This window comes from Rattus norvegicus, chromosome 17, assembly GCF_021556685.1.
Source record: "Rattus norvegicus strain SHRSP/BbbUtx chromosome 17, alternate assembly SHRSP_T2T, whole genome shotgun sequence".
Lineage (NCBI taxonomy): Eukaryota > Metazoa > Chordata > Mammalia > Rodentia > Muridae > Rattus > Rattus norvegicus.
Genome location: NC_141550.1, coordinates 32,650,617 through 32,666,876, shown reverse-complemented (window position 1 = coordinate 32,666,876; position 16,260 = coordinate 32,650,617).

The following is a 16,260-nucleotide window of genomic DNA, read 5'->3' as shown; positions in this document are numbered from 1 at the left end:
ACAAGGAATAAAAGCAGGCGATCAAATAGATATTTGCATATAGCAGCATTGTTTAATACAGTCAAATGGTAGATGCAACTTGAAAATGAGGCATATAAAAATAGATTATTATTTATCCCTCAATAGTAAGAAAACTCTACAGTATTGCTAGGGTGTGAATATGAAATGCTCACCTCCAAAGGCTCATGGACTGGTCACTAGCTGATAGATCCAGATATTGAGAAGTAACTGGATCCTGAGAGTTCTGACATAATCAGCAGGTACAAGATAGAATGAGGCCTGTCACTGGATGAGAAGGAAGGATGGGAGGGAGAAAAATTTTAGAGAGGAGGAGGAGACTGGAGGACGGGAGAAGAAGCAGCCGAGAGGACGTGGAGGCGGATGTTAAGATCCCTCTCTGCATGTTTATAGGTTGTTATGAATGTTTTTTTAAATTTTTTTATTAACTTGAGTATTTCTTATTTACATTTCGAGTGTTATTCCCTTTCCCGCTTTCCGGGCAAACATCCCCCCAATCCCCCCTCCCCTTCTTTATGGGTGTTCCCCTCCCCATCCTCCCCCGTTTGCCGCCCTCCCCCCAACAATCTAGTTCACTGGGGGTTCAGTCTTAGCAGGACCCAGGGCTTCCCCTTCCACTGGTGCTCTTACTAGGATATTCATTGCTACCTATGGGGTCAGAGTCCAGGGTCAGTCCATGTATAGTCTTTAGGTAGTGGCTTCGTCCCTGGAAGCTCTGGTTGCTTGGCATTGTTGTTCATAAGGGGTCTCGAGCCCCTTCAAGCTCTTCCAGTTCTTTCTCTGATTCCTTCAACGGGGGTCCTATTCTCAGTTCAGTGGTTTGCTGCTGGCATTCGCCTCTGTATTTGCTGAATTCTGGCTGTGTCTCTCAGGAGCGATCTACATCCGGCTCCTGTCTGCCTGCACTTCTTTGCTTCATCCATCTTGTCTAATTGGATGACTGTATATGTATGGGCCACATGTGGGGCAGGCTCTGAATGGGTGTTCCTTCAGTCTCTGTTTTAATCTTTGCCTCTCCCTTCCCTGCCAAGGGTATTCTTGTTCCCCTTTTAAAGAAGGAGTGAAGCATTCACATTTTGATCATCTGTCTTGAGTTTCATTTGTTCTAGGCATCTAGGGTAATTTAAGCATTTGGGCTAATAGCCACTTATCAATGAGTGCATACCATGTATGTCTTTCTGTGATTGGGTTACCTCACTCAGGATGATATTTTCCAGTTCCAACCATTTGCCTACGAATTTCATAAAGTCATTGTTTTTGATAGCTGAGTAATATTCCATTGTGTAGATGTACCACATTTTCTGTATCCATTCCTCTGTTGAAGGGCATCTGGGTTCTTTCCAGCTTCTGGCTATTATAAATAAGGCTGCGATGAACATAGTGGAGCACGTGTCTTTTTTATATATTGGGGCATCTTTTGCGTATATGCCCAAGAGAGGTATAGCTGGATCCTCAGGCAGTTCAATGTCCAATTTTCTGAGGAACCTCCAGACTGATTTCTAGAATGGTTGTACTAGTCTGCAATCCCACCAACAATGGAGGAGTGTTCCTCTTTCTCTGCATCCTCGCCAGCATTTGTTGTCACCTGAGTTTTTGACCTTAGCCATTCTCACTGGTGTGAGGTGAAATCTCAGGGTTGTTTTGATTTGCATTTCCCTTATGACTAAAGATGTTGAACATTTCTTTAGGTGTTTCTCAGCCATTCGGCATTCCTCAGCTGTGAATTCTTTGTTTAGCTCTGAACCCCATTTTTTAATAGGGTTATTTGTCTCCCTGCGGTCTAACTTCTTGAGTTCTTTGTATATTTTGGATATAAGGCTTCTATCTGTTGTAGGATTGGTAAAGATCTTTTCCCAATCTGTTGGTTGCCATTTTGTCCTAACCACAGTGTCCTTTGCCTTACAGAAGCTTTGCAGTTTTATGAGATCCCATTTGTCGATTCTTGATCTTAGAGCATAAGCCATTGGTGTTTTGTTCAGGAAATTTTTTCCAGTGCCCATGTGTTCCAGATGCTTCCCTAGTTTTTCTTCTGTTAGTTTGAGTGTATCTGGTTTGATGTGGAGGTCCTTGATCCACTTGGACTTAAGCTTTGTACAGGGTGACAAGCATGGATCAATCTGCATTCTTCTACATGTTGACCTCCAGTTGAACCAGCATCATTTGCTGAAAATGCTATCTTTTTTCCATTTGATGGTTTTGGCTCCTTTGTCAAAAATCAAGTGACCATAGGTGCGTGGGTTCATTTCTGGGTCTTCAATTCTGTTCCATTGGTCTATCTGTCTGTCTCTGTACCAATACCATGCAGTTTTTATCACTATTGCTCTGTAATATTGCTTGAGTTCAGGGATAGTGATTCCCCCTGAAGTCCTTTTATTGTTGAGGATAGTTTTAGCTATCCTGGGTTTTTTGTTATTCCAGATGAATTTGCAAATTGTTCTGTCTAACTCTTTGAAGAACTGGATTGGTATTTTGATGGGGATTGCATTGAATCTGTAGATTGCTTTTGGTAAAATGGCCACTTTTACCATATTAATCCTGCCAATCCATGAGCATGGGAGATCTTTCCATCTTCTGAGGTCTTCTTCAATTTCTTTCTTCAGTTCTTGAAGTTCTTATTGTACAGATCTTTTACTTGCTTGGTTAAAGTCACACCGAGGTACTTTATATTATTTGGGTCTATTATGAAGGGTGTCGTTTCCCTAATTTCTTTCTCGGCTTGTTTCTCTTTTGTGTAGAGGAAGGCTACTGATTTATTTGAGTTAATTTTATACCCAGCCACTCTGCTGAAGTAGTTCTCTGGTGGAACTTTTGGGATCACTAAAATATACTATCATATCATCTGCAAATAGTGATATTTTGACTTCTTCTTTTCCAATCTGTATCCCCTTGACCTCCTTTTGTTGTCTGTTTGCTCTGGCTAGAACTTCAAGAACTATATTGAATAAGTAGGGAGAGAGTGGGCAGCCTTGTCTAGTCCCTGAATTTAGTGGGATTGCTTCAAGTTTCTCTTCATTTAGTTTAATGTTAGCAACTGGTTTGCTGTATATGGCTTTTACTATGTTTAGGTATGGGCCTTGAATTCCTATTCTTTCCAGGACTTTTATCATGAAGGGGTGTTGAATTTTGTCAAATGCTTTCTCAGCATCTAATGAAATGATCATGTGGTTTTGTTCTTTCAGTTTGTTTATATAACGGATCTCGTTGATGGTTTTCCGTATATTAAACCATCCCTGCATGCCTGGGATGAAGCCTATTTGATCATGGTGGATGATTGTTTTGATGTGTTCTTGGATTCGATTTGCCAGAATTTTATTGAGTATTTTTGTGATATTCATAAGGGAAATTGGTCTGAAGTTCTCTTTCTTTGTTGGGTCTTTGTGTGGTTTAGGTATAAGAGTAATTGTGGCTTCATAGAAGGAATTTGGTAGCACTCCATCTGTTTCAATTTTGTGGAATAGTTTGGATAATATCGGTGTGAGGTCTTCTATGAAGGTCTGATAGAATTCTACACTAAACCCGTCTGGACCTGGGCTCTTTTTGGTTGGGAGACCTTTAATGACTGCTTCTATTTCCTTAGGAGTTATGGGGTTGTTTAACTAGTTTATCTGGTCCTGATTTAACTTCGGTACCTGGTATCTGTCTAGGAAACTGTCCATTTCCTGCAGATTTTCAAGTTTTGTTGAATATAGGCTTTTATAATAAGATCTGATGATTTTTTGAATTTCCTCTGAATCTGTAGTTATGTCTCCCTTTTCATTTCTGATTTTGTTAATTTGGACACACTCTCTCTCTCCTCTCATTAGTCTGGCTAAGGGTTTATCTATCTTGTTGATTTTCTCAAAGAACCAACTTTTGGTTCTGTTGATTCTTTCTATGGTCCTTTTTGTTTCTACTTGGTTGATTTCAGCTCTGAGTTTGATTATTTCCTGCCTTCTACTCCTCCTGGGTGTATTTGCTTCTTTTTGTTCTAGAGCTTTTAGGTGTGCTGTCAAGCTGGTGACATATGTTCTTTCCTGTTTCTTTCTGCAGGCACTCAGAGCTATGAGTTTTCCTCTTAGCACAGCTTTCATTGTGTCCCATAAGTTTGGGTATGTTGTACCTTCATTTTCATTAAATTCTAAAAAGTCTTTAATTTCTTTCTTTATTTCTTCCTTGACCAGGTTATCATTGAGTAGAGCATTGTTCAATTTCCACGTATATGTGGGCGTTCTTCTATTATGAATATTCTTAAGGGATGGATGTGTACAGGGCTTTGTAGGTCTAGGTGGGCAATTATATCTTATCAATTTGATGAGAGGTTATTGTGTTGTGTTCTTTCATGTGGTGATTTAATTGAGTTCAAGAGAATGTGTGGTGGCTGGAGACACGGGGCCGCCACAGAATTGGGATGTGTATGTCTGGCATGGTGGCAACCTGCCTTGGGAACTAGATGGGTAGAGAGATTGTTGCCAGGCTCGGAGAGTAGCCATTGGCAGTGTGATATGGGATGAAGCCAAGCGGGTGAGACACTTTGCTGACTGAAATGAATTTATCTAACAGATGTCATGGGACACTATGGTGTCAGATCTAATGTGGGATAAAAGAAGCATTTTATAATTTTACAGCAACAAAGACTGGTTGTAGTCCCCTGCTTCTGAGTGAGATGGGTTTTCTACATACTCTAAGCATGAGGCCTGAGAAATAGATTTGATTCGATTTTTAAAACACAAAACAACCTCTCTTTCCCGTTTGAATTTGTGTGATCAGGTTGAGACTTGTTAAGGCCTGGTTCCCAGTGACCAATGCTGACTGTGTAGTCTCTGCCCAGGCCATTACCTCATGCCTCTTCTCATCCTCACCCCTTAGAGGTGGCTAACTGGGTGACGGGCAAGCAAGAAGAAGGAATACTTCTTACATTCATATATTTTAATTAGTTAATTAATTAATGTATTTGTTTATTTTTGGTGCTCAGGGTCAAATTTTGAGACTCTTATATGCTAAGTGCAGGCTGCACAGCCCCTGATAATTTCTTATTCACTATTGGTGCATGTGTGCACATGTATAAGCAGGTGTGCATGGATGTGTGTGCACATGTATGAGGAGGCCAGAGTTTGGTGTGAAGGGTCTTCCTCTATCTCTACATTATTTTTTTTAAGTGGGATCTCTCACTGAACTGGGAGCTCATGATTAGCTAGAATAGCTCTTGTGCCCTGGAGATCTGCCCCTCTCTGCTCCATGTCCCAGCACTAGTTTACAGACGCATGCTGTTGCACCTGACTTTTGCATGGGTCCTGGGGAATCCAACTCAGATCCCCATGCTCACCTGTCAGGCACTTTACTGATGACTGGTTTTTAAGGTAACTCAAAACACCCGCAGTTCCTTACTATAACTGCTCAGTGGGGTCATGGTTTCATTCCAGAGTGTCTTAGTCATTAGGGCTACCAAACATCAAGATCCAGTGGCTTACACAACTGACATTTAGGCACTTAAGCACTCAAATTTAATAGAAACAGGGTGTAAAATGTCAAGTTTCCAGGTACTGGGGGAGGAAGGAATAGGGAATTGCTGTTAAATGAGTATGGTCTCCTCACTGGTTCTGAAGGCTGGAGTCCAAGATCAAGGCTTGGGCTTCCTCTAACCGTGGGATAACATCTTATTCCTTACATGATCTTAGGGGGCGGCGAGGGGGGAGGAAATATGTATATGTGTGTGGTGTATGTGTGTGTGTGTGTGTGGTTTGTCTGTATGGGTGTGTGTGGTTTGTGTGTGTTATATGTAGTGTATATGTGGTGTGGTGTCTGTAGTTTGTGTGAGTGTGATGTGGTATATGTCTGGTGTGTGAGTATGTATGTGAATGTGTGTGGTATATGTGTGGTATATGTGTGGAGTGGTGTTTGTGATTTGGGTGTGTGTGGTATATGGTGTCTGTGGTATGTGTGTGGTAAATGGTATGTGTGGGGTGTGTGTGTGTGTGTGTGTGTGTGTAGTGTATATGTGTGTGTGTATGTGTATGTGTGTTTGTATGTGTGTGTGTGTGTTCCATGTCTCTTTTTCCAAGGCCATCAGTCAGACTGGATTAGGATTCACCCCTTCGGTCACAGATAACCTTAATAACCTATTTAAGGGTAATTTCCTCTCCAATTCAGTCACATTCTGAACTGTTAAGCTAGGCATATCCACAGGATCTGGGGTCAGGGAACACAACTGAGCCCATAACATGGATCAAGGACCCTGAAAATCTGTCTGTTCACATAAATCCAGATCTACCCAGAACACACCAACATCTTACACAGTATTAGGTTCCTAAATGTATGCATCCCTTTGAGTATTGAAGAAAACTTTCCAAGTGTATCTGTCTGAGAATCCTCACTGACAGACAATGGTGGAGTCTCTTCCAGCCTTATCAAGTCAAAATCCTCTCTTGCATTCAAAGTCAGATTGAAGGCTGGTCTTATCTCAAGGCCTTGTGGGCACAGAGCCTTTGGATTACCCGGGCTCTTGAGAAAGCTGCATGGTGTCCAGCAGAGGCTGGACCCCTGCCTTCCTTTGGTACCCAGATTGACATGCGATACTCTTCATCATCTTGTTTTTCAGCTTCAGTCGTATATTCCCCAAGTCCCTGGCTGAATAAATATATTGCATTAAGGATGGGGGGGTGCCCTATTTGCATGCCCTTGGTCCTCCTCTGGGAAACTTGAGAGGCCTTTGTCTAAGACCTAAATCAGTGGTTCTTGCTGTGCATGATGGTCGAATTCTCAATTTAATCTTCTTAGTTTGATAAAGGGCCAAGAAGTGCAGACTCGAATCTGAAATGACCATTTCTTAGCAAGACACTGGCAAAGCCAACTATCTGTGGGACATGGGAAAGGGCCCTTGCTTCTATTTTTGTGCTCTCCCCAAGGATAAAGTGTTCCTTTCATGTATACTTTGATGTAGAAATAAAGGGGCGCTTACACATCATTGAGCTTTAGAATGTACATTTTATAGGGGACTCTGTCCACATGGCCCCAAACTTTAGGGGCACTTCAAGTCAGGAAAAAACTGACCCATTTGAGCCAGGTAAGGAACACAGCTGCGAATTAAGGCCAGCCACCCATCTCTTCCCCACTCCCCCATGCCTCTAGACACCCCCACCCCCAGCCCAGAGGCTAAGAAGTCTCACCACAGATAAAACTGACTCCCTGGGCACCCCCCTTCCCCAGGAGGCTGGGATGAAAACTGTATCTGAGGCAAATTTTTCAGGAAAACAGGAAGTCCTTCCTGTGGACTGCAGGGCTGAGGGTCCTCACCAGTGTATTTTTGAGTGAAAGTCAGGCCTTGGGGGAAAGAATACAAAAGCTTCTTAGGACAAGGGCCAAGATGGAGTGAGGAGCTGCTGTTCGCAAGCGAATAGAGCCTGTGCGCACACTGGCACGGACAAGCCTAACTTGCCTACTTGAGCTGCCCCAAACAGGCTTCATCATGCCATCTCCATGCCAGAAGCAGAGGCCAGAGGCAGCAGAATCAGGACATGGGCATAAAGACTGCTCAGGACTTGGAAAGCCACCCTTCCTGGGATCTCCGAACCAAGCAGTCACCTTCCTCGGGTTCTTCTCATTTCTTGGGATCAGCTCAGCTCCTACCCACTGGCAGGGTTCAAGTCCTGAGATCTTGGCTCAGATCTTACCCTGCCATTTGATAACCATGGGATTCTCCGCAGTGTAAATGTCCTGTGGTTTCCTCATGGGTTCGCCAGTCTCTACCATAAAGTGATGTCCATTTACACAAACCTACATGTCTCCCCTCTTATATACTTTCAGTCATCTAGGTGCCACAAAACACATGCAAAATCTGAGTGAATAGTTGTTATATTGTGTTGTTTAGAAAACAGAGAAGTCAGTTCATGTTCATTACAGAATACCTTTTTTTTCCCCCTAAAGTATTTTTCATCCATTACTGAATTCAAGAAACTAAATCCATGGATGTGAATGCCTGACTGTAGTCAAGAATTTCATTAAATTTGGGCTCATTGCCCCTTCCTTATGATGTTGTGTGCATTGCATTTAGAGGGCTGGCCGAGCCCACCGTCATGATCTTTATGCTTCCTGAGGATATAGGTTCCCAGAAGAACAGGAACCTTCCAGCATGGCTGCCCTTGGATGGTCTCCACAGCAGACAGTGTGCTGCTGCCCCCAGTGGTCACAGTTTACATTACCTCATGCTCAGAAGGCTGGCTCCTTCCTGTTCATAGAAGGAGCTACCAGCTGGGCATTGACCTCTGAGACAGTTGGAGACAACAAAAAGTGTCCTGGTAAATAAAGAGTAGTCATCTCTTCTCGACCATGGTATGCCCTAAAGTGTCGAGAAGGGCACTGGAGTCTTGAGTGAGGTGGCTTCATATGAAGATTGTTTTAGTTTGATGTGGGTTGCTGTAACCGAAAACCCGAGGCTATTTACTTTATAGAGCAGATGTTTACTTTTTTCAGTCCTGAAGCCTATCATTTCAAAGACCAAGGGCCAAGTCTAGCAAAGGGCTCCTTACTGTATCACACAATGGTAGAAAGTGTCACATAAGTCACACCTCCCAATATGGTCACATGGGAGCTAAGACTTCCAGTATATGAACCCTGGGGGACACATTCAAGACATAGAAGATTTACTTTGTTTTATGAACATGCTAGGACATCTAATAGAATGCTAATTTGCTTACATTTCTCCTCCATGTTCTACAAATAAAATTCAAGTTTCCTAAACTCAGTGCCCAGAGAATGCTGACAAAAAAAGTGTGACTTTGAATTGGTTCTCATCTCTGACTGGGAGATGTATGAGAAGAGGCTGGGTCTGTCATAAACTTCTGTATCCTTAGTATAGCAGCATCTGACACAAAGTAATGGCATGATCAATAATAAGTGAGTGAATGAATGCATGTGAATATATGTATGTATGAATGAATGAATAAATGAATGAATGAATGTCTCAGCTTCCTGAATCTCATTTTTCTAAGTAATGATGAACAACTTGACAATTTTTCAAAGCCTTGATTTTCCCATCTATACAATGGTGCTAAACTATGCCCAAATTCAGAATTTCAAACCCAGGATCTTATCCAACTTGTGTATCACAAAATTAATTTAGTGGGTGTGGTGGTTTGAATGAGAATGGTCCCCATACATAGACTAACATATTTGAATGTTTGGTCTGTAGTTGGTGCAACTGCTTTGGGAAGGATTAGGAGATATGGCATTGGAAGTGTGTCAGTAGGACTAGGCTTTGAGGTTTCAAAAGCACACACCAGGCAGTCTCTGTCTCTCTTTCTAGCTCTCTGTCTCTCTAACTTTGTCTCCTCCTCTTCCTCCTCCTCCTGCCTCTCTCTCTCTCTCTCTCTCTCTCTCTCTGCCTCCAGCTTGTGGACCAGATGTAAACTCTTGACTGTTCCAGGGCCATGCCTGCCTGTAGCCACACTCCCCACCATGATGGTCATGAACTCACACTCTGAAACTGTAAGCAAGCCCCTAATTCAATGCTTTCTCTTATAAATTGCCTTAGCCATGGTATCTCTTCATGGCAATAGAAACATAGCTAAGTCTGTAGACCTGGGTTACCATTTTCTAATGAGATAAAAAATATTAGGGTGGAAAATGTGATTAGATCCACAGGACATTAGAGCTGAAGTAAATTGCTATTTAGTGAGAAGCTTACTCTGGTAACATGTAAGATTTGTACCAAATTCCAATAAAGTATTTTCTTCTTTCAAGGCTGAGATGAAACCTATAACCTCAAGGCCAGTAGACAGGTGATCTAGCATTGAGCCATACCCAACTCCTAAACTATATTTCTTGACATCCATTGTGGGAAAGGGACTGAAAGTCGGGGTCCCACAGGTAAGCTCTGACTGGATTGTGTCCCACAACAAGGCCTGTGGAGCCTGGTTGCACCTTGTAATTAAGAATTTTTTCTAAACTCTGTGGATGGCTGCTGCTGTGTGGCTACCTACCTCTCCCCAGATGTGTTTGCTTTTTATCACATAGTAAAGATTTCACCTAAAAAAAAATCAATTTTCCAGGTGAAAACCCAAGGTGCAAGGGAGTCTGACACTTACTACCAGAAGGTAAAGAAACCATAATTAGAGGTAATTTGCCCTCTTCCCAGGGGATGCATAAACACATACCCCAGAATGTTCTGGAAGGAATTACAGGCATGCACTGGTGCTCCCATGAGAAGATCTTTAATCTCAAAGTTTATCTAAAGAAAAGCTGAAGTTTAGAACTGCTTAACTGTGGATGCTTGGAGATAGGAAGGGCCTAGAAGTCTGAATTGCAGCCATTTTCCAGCGCTAGAGCAGGGCTCTTGCTGCCTCTCCTGAAACCCATCTACTGTAGCCATAGTTTGGTTTTTTAATTTTTAAAGATTTCTTTATTTTAAGTGGAAGAGTATTTTGCCTGCATGTATGTCTGTGCACCACATGCATGCCTGGTCAGGAGATAATGTCAGATCCTTAAGACTGAAGTTATGAGTGGTTGTGAGGCTCCATATGGGTACTGGAAACTGAGCCCAGGTCTTTTAGAACATCTCTTAACTGCATATAAAAACTCATCCTTCAAATGTTTCAACAACTCTCTCTCTCTCTCTCTCTCTCTCTCTCTCTCTCTCTCTCTCTCTCTCTCTCTCTCTCTCTCTCTTTCTCTGCCATGAAGGGAGGGAACTGATGGAGACAACTCATTTAGGACTGAGTGTTCCAAGGTCTCTCACTCTCTGCACATTGTCTAGTTGTATGTCTCTGTGTTTGTTCCCATCTACTGCAAGAGAAAGCTTCTCTAATGATGGCTGAGCATGATTCTGATCTATGAGTATAGCACAGTGTCAATAGGAGACATTTTGTTGGTACTTTCCTTTACTGGAACAGTAGTATTCAGATTTTCCTAGGTCTATGGCTTATGTAGTCTCAGGGTCTTGGCCAAAATTTCTAGGCTCATAATCATTGTAGACCAGGATAGCTTTGGAATTCAGAGATCTGTCTGCCTCTGCTACCCAAGTGCTAGGATTAAAGGCACGCACCACCACTTCCTGGTCTATTTTCATGTTTTTTAAAAAAATGGTTTTTTGTCATTTGTTTGTTTCATTTTTTAAATTTAATGCTATCACACAGTGATGACTTTCATTATGACATTCTCAAGCTATGTCACAATCTTTCTTCCAGTTTAATCCCCTTCCCCAATTCTCCTCTTTCATCCCTTATCCCATTCTTGTTAGTCCTTTTCTTCCTCACAGACATTGCTTTTTACTTTCCCATCCCAAGTATTCTACAACCCCCTTAACCCATAAGAGCTCTTTCTCCTCTATCATTGTTGCCTTTCTAGTTTCGACATACGTGTGCACACACACACAAACACACATGTATACATGCATGCATATACACATACACACATGAACTCACATACATGAACACATAAACACTCATAAGCAAACATAGAAACACATGAACATGGATGCACATACAACATGCAAGTACATGTGCACACACAACAGGCATGTACGCACACAGACACTGGTGGAAACACACACACATAGAAACATATACAAACGTGTGCACAACACACAAATGCACAAAACATACACATGCAAGCACACATACACAAATGCATACAAGCACATATACAGAGACACATAAATACACAAATGTACATATACAAACACATGCATACACAAACGTACACATAAACATACATGTATACACACATAAACATACACAGAAACATCCATGCACACAAACACACATTCAAGCATGCATGCATACACAGAACCACATGCACAAACACACATGCACAACACACAATGCACTCACAAACATTGACACAATCGTTCACTTTCTAGGGACTATGCCAGTTTCCATTCCACCAACAAATTTCAAGAGTGCTTTTCCCAGGGAAAACCACTGCTACAAGTGCCTACATTAAAAAATAATTAGAAAAGAACTCGAGTAAGTAACTTAGTGATGCATTTTAGGGCTTTGGAAGAATAAGAATGAGTCAAACCCACAAGCAGCATACAGAAAGATCAGACCAGAAATTAATGAAGTGAAAATGGAAAAAGGAATAATCAATTAAATGAAGAGTTGATCTTTGGAAAGACAGACAGGATTGATGAATCCTTACCTAACTGACCAAAAGAAAAGGAAAGCAGACCCAGATGAACAGAAAAGAGAGATGAGGGTTGGGGATTTAGCTCAGTGGTAGAGCGCTTGCCTAGCAAGGACAAGACCCTGGGTTCGGTCCTCAGCTCCGGGGGAAAAAAAAGAAAAGAAAAGGAAATAGAGATGAAAGGGGAGGTGTTCTAACAGACACGAGTGATTCAGAAAGTAATTAAGAAAATTACTAAAGGGCTGGAGAGATGGCTCAGTGGTTAAGAACACCCGACTGTTCTTCCAGAGGTCATGAGTTCAATTCCCAGCAACCACATGGTGGCTCACAACCATCTGTAAAGAGATCTGATGCCCTCTTCTGGTGTATCTGAAGACAGCTACAGTGTACTTATATATAATAAATAAAATAAATCTTTAAAAAAAAAAAAGAAAATTACTAAAAAGATTCCAGCAAATTGGAAAATATAAAATAAGTGGACAAATTTCTAAGCTCATAATCAATCAAAATAAAGTGAAGATGAAATAAACAATTTATACAGATCTCTACCAGGCAAGGAGATTGAAGCAGCATTTACAAAGCAAAAAAAAAAAAAAAAAAAAGTGTTCTAGCTGAAAGTGGGCAGGCTGGCATGAACTCACTGCTGGATTCTCCCAGACCTTCCAAACATCAGGAGGACCAGTATTCTTCAAACTAATCATAAAATAAGGAGGACACTACCAAAGTCTTTTTATAGAGCAAATATTATCCTTATATCACACACACACACACACACACACACACACACACACACACACACGAGTCATCAGCCAAGCTTCCAATGAACATGGACTCAAAACATCATAACCAGATGATGTCATGCCAAATTCAAGAGCATATCAAAAACACTCATTTACCATGATCAAGGTGACTTCATTCTAGAGATCCTGGCATCCAAGTGAATTTCTAGATTCGTTTTTGCCAAATGAAAATCAGTAAATATTAACATCTCAAAAATGTGTTCAAGAACAGAATCCTGTGATCATATCTACTGAGGTAGAAAACTCCTTGGACAAAAGCAAAGCTTCCTGAAGAGACAGAAATGTGTGGATGCCATCATAACTCAGCCAAAGTGACCCAGAGCAAAACCACAATGCTGGAGGATCAGCACCCTCGACTGGAGTTACACTACAGAGCAAAACCACGTGGTACTAGTTCAGTAGATACATTGGTCAGTCAGACTGGACAGAATACCCAGATAAGAGGTCAAGGAACTACAGCATGATACAAAGATGCCAAGTGTACGCTTTGTAAGAAAGACAAATGGACCGAAGACTTTGATGTAAGACCAGAAACTGAAACTGACGGAGGAAAAACCAGGGTGATCACCTCAAGATACAGGCATAAGCGAGAACTTTCTCAATAGGATTTCAGTTCCACAGGAAAACGGGCCAGCAATTGACAAATTGGACCTCATGAAATCAAAAAGCTTCTTTACAGCTAAAGGAAACAATTAATCAGTGAAGAGACAGCCTACAGGATGGGAGGAAATCATTGCTAGTGTTAACTGAGGTTCCTGAGAAAAAGCTGCAACAAGGCTGAGTGACTGGAGCTTCACTGACTGTGGAGAAGTTGGAAAGTTGCAGGTGCAAAGCCAAACTATTTTGGGCCATCTTTCTCACCCTACCCAAGTATCGCCCACCTCTGTGTATGACATGACATCCTTGTTGTCGTTACTCTAAAGCCTCGTGAAATTTCTGCCTCACTGGAAGGTGGCATTTGAGGCAACTTAACTCTGTTATGAGGCTGTGGCCACTCACATTTGGCTCCAGAATAAATCTTCTTTTTCCTTTTGAGTTTAGATATATTTTTATGTCAATATAGTTATATGTCTGACATGTATTAATATTTACATGATGTAGAGAACTTAAAAAAACTAGTAACAAGAAACCAAACAATCCACTTAATAACTGGGCTAATGAGATGAATAACCTTTTTAAAAAATGGAATAAAACTGGCTAACAAACACGGGGCGGGGGGAGGCTATCAGAGACATGCAAATAAAAACGACATCCGCATCTCCTCTTATCATCATCCTCAGTTGTTACAAAAAACAAATAACAACAAATATACGTAAGGAAATGGACACACAAAAGCTACACACTGCTGGTAATCATATAGATCAATGTAGCCACTGGGAAATCAGTACGGAGTTTCCTATTTAAAAAAAAAACCCTACCATATGATTTAGCTTAATCATTTCTGGGTACATAATTAAAAAATTCCAAAGTAATATATAACAGATATACTCACATGTCAATTTTTATTTCAACACTATTCATAATAGTTAAGTTGCGGAAACAAGTTGGAGTTATCTGAGAAGAGGAACCTCAGCTGAGGCAATGTCTGTCAGATTACAACAAGACCGTAGACAGTTTTCTTGATTAATGATTGATGTGGGAGGGCCCAGCCCACTTGTGTCTCTGGGTGGTATAAAAAAGCAGGCTAAGCCCCTTTACTGACTCGTATCCATAGACCTGGAAGGTCCTCTGCACAGTACCAGAGGACAAGGTGAACATGAACTGTGCTACAAATCCTGCCATCCCCGATGGTGACCTGCGTGCAAGATCTGCTGGTGTGAGGGAGGCACAATGGTTGTGGGGTTAACCAACCGATATGCGATTGGATTCAAGGCCCACTCTGTGAGGTGCGAGCCATGTCCAACATTGTCCACATGGGCAAGAGCTTGGAGTTAAATAGGTCAGGGACCTAGGGGAGAACCAAAGACTACTGTGCTGTTAAGGGAACAGGGCGACAAAATGGCTCCAGTGACAGTCGGCTATGCTCACAGATCAGTGTCTTGCTCAGCCATGAGACATACTTCCTCCTGCGGTAGGTGAAAACAAATGTAGAGACCCGCAGCAGGACATGCAGTGGGGGAGAGACCATGGGATGCCCCGTTCTAAATGGGATATCTCCATTAAATCTCTCCCTCAAGGCTTAGGGAACGTTGTGGAAGAGGAGGCATAACTTTAGTAAGAGCCAGTGGGGATGGAGGGCACCATGGAAACAAGGCCTTCTAGGCGTAGTAGGACTAATTCACATGTGAAGTCAGAGACTGGCTGCATGTACAGGTCGAAGCCAGGTCAGAGTGCAAGTGGGCACACGCTCGTACCCTTACCCCTGAAGTTACTTCCAGTTGATAACTGCTCACAAAAATACCTGGGTTTTGTTGTTGGGTTTTTGTTTTTTTGTTTTTTTTGTTTTGTTTTTTTTGTTTTTTTTTTTTTTGTTTTTTTTTGCCAACCGAACCTCACTAGATATGCAAGCCACACTTAAAGGCAGACCCATTCCCAGCAGTAAATGGCCAACACTAAAGGAACTCAGTGGTAGTTTGGCGGATTATTTTGTCTCATGATAGCTTGTCTGGGGGTTTCTTCTCTGTTTGTTTTCTTTTTAACCTTACAGGTCTTTGCTGGTATGTTATCATTTCCAGTTTTGTTTTTATGGATGTCCTGTGTGTACAAATGTGTGTGTATGACAGCGTCTGTGTGTGTTTCTTTTGCTTTATCTTCGACTCTTTTCTCCCTGTTTTGTCCTATTCTCGTTTGCTTGCTTTTATTTTATTATTATTTTTAGATGTCTGTTTTCTAACAAGAGAGAAAATGAAAGGGTGTAGATTTGGGTGGGTGGGGGAGGATCTCGGAGGACTTGGGGAGGGTAAACCATAATCAGAGCATATTGTATTTAAAAATCGATTTTCAATTTATAAGGGAGGGCAGGTTAAACAATCCAAGGAGAACAAGCGAGTAAGCAGTGTTTCTCCATGGCTGCCGCAGAAACAGCACAAAAACCTAGATTTGGAATCCTGTTTTAGCTCTCGCATTACTTTTTCAGTGTGTGTGTGTGTGTGTGTGTGTGTGTGTGTGTGTGTGTGTGTGTGTGTCTGATTGCATGTGGTTTCTACGAGCTTGGTTTTAGTAGTCACACAGTTGGGTTGCATGAGACTCCCATGTGCCAGAAAATATACACAAACAGGGCATGCAGTGTCCCACCAAGGAGCTCATATGTCACTTAGTAGCTCTGCAAACATTTGTTATCCACTGTGGCTATGACACTGGGCTGGGCTGCAGTGAGGACACATCACTGTGCTGACAAACATTTACC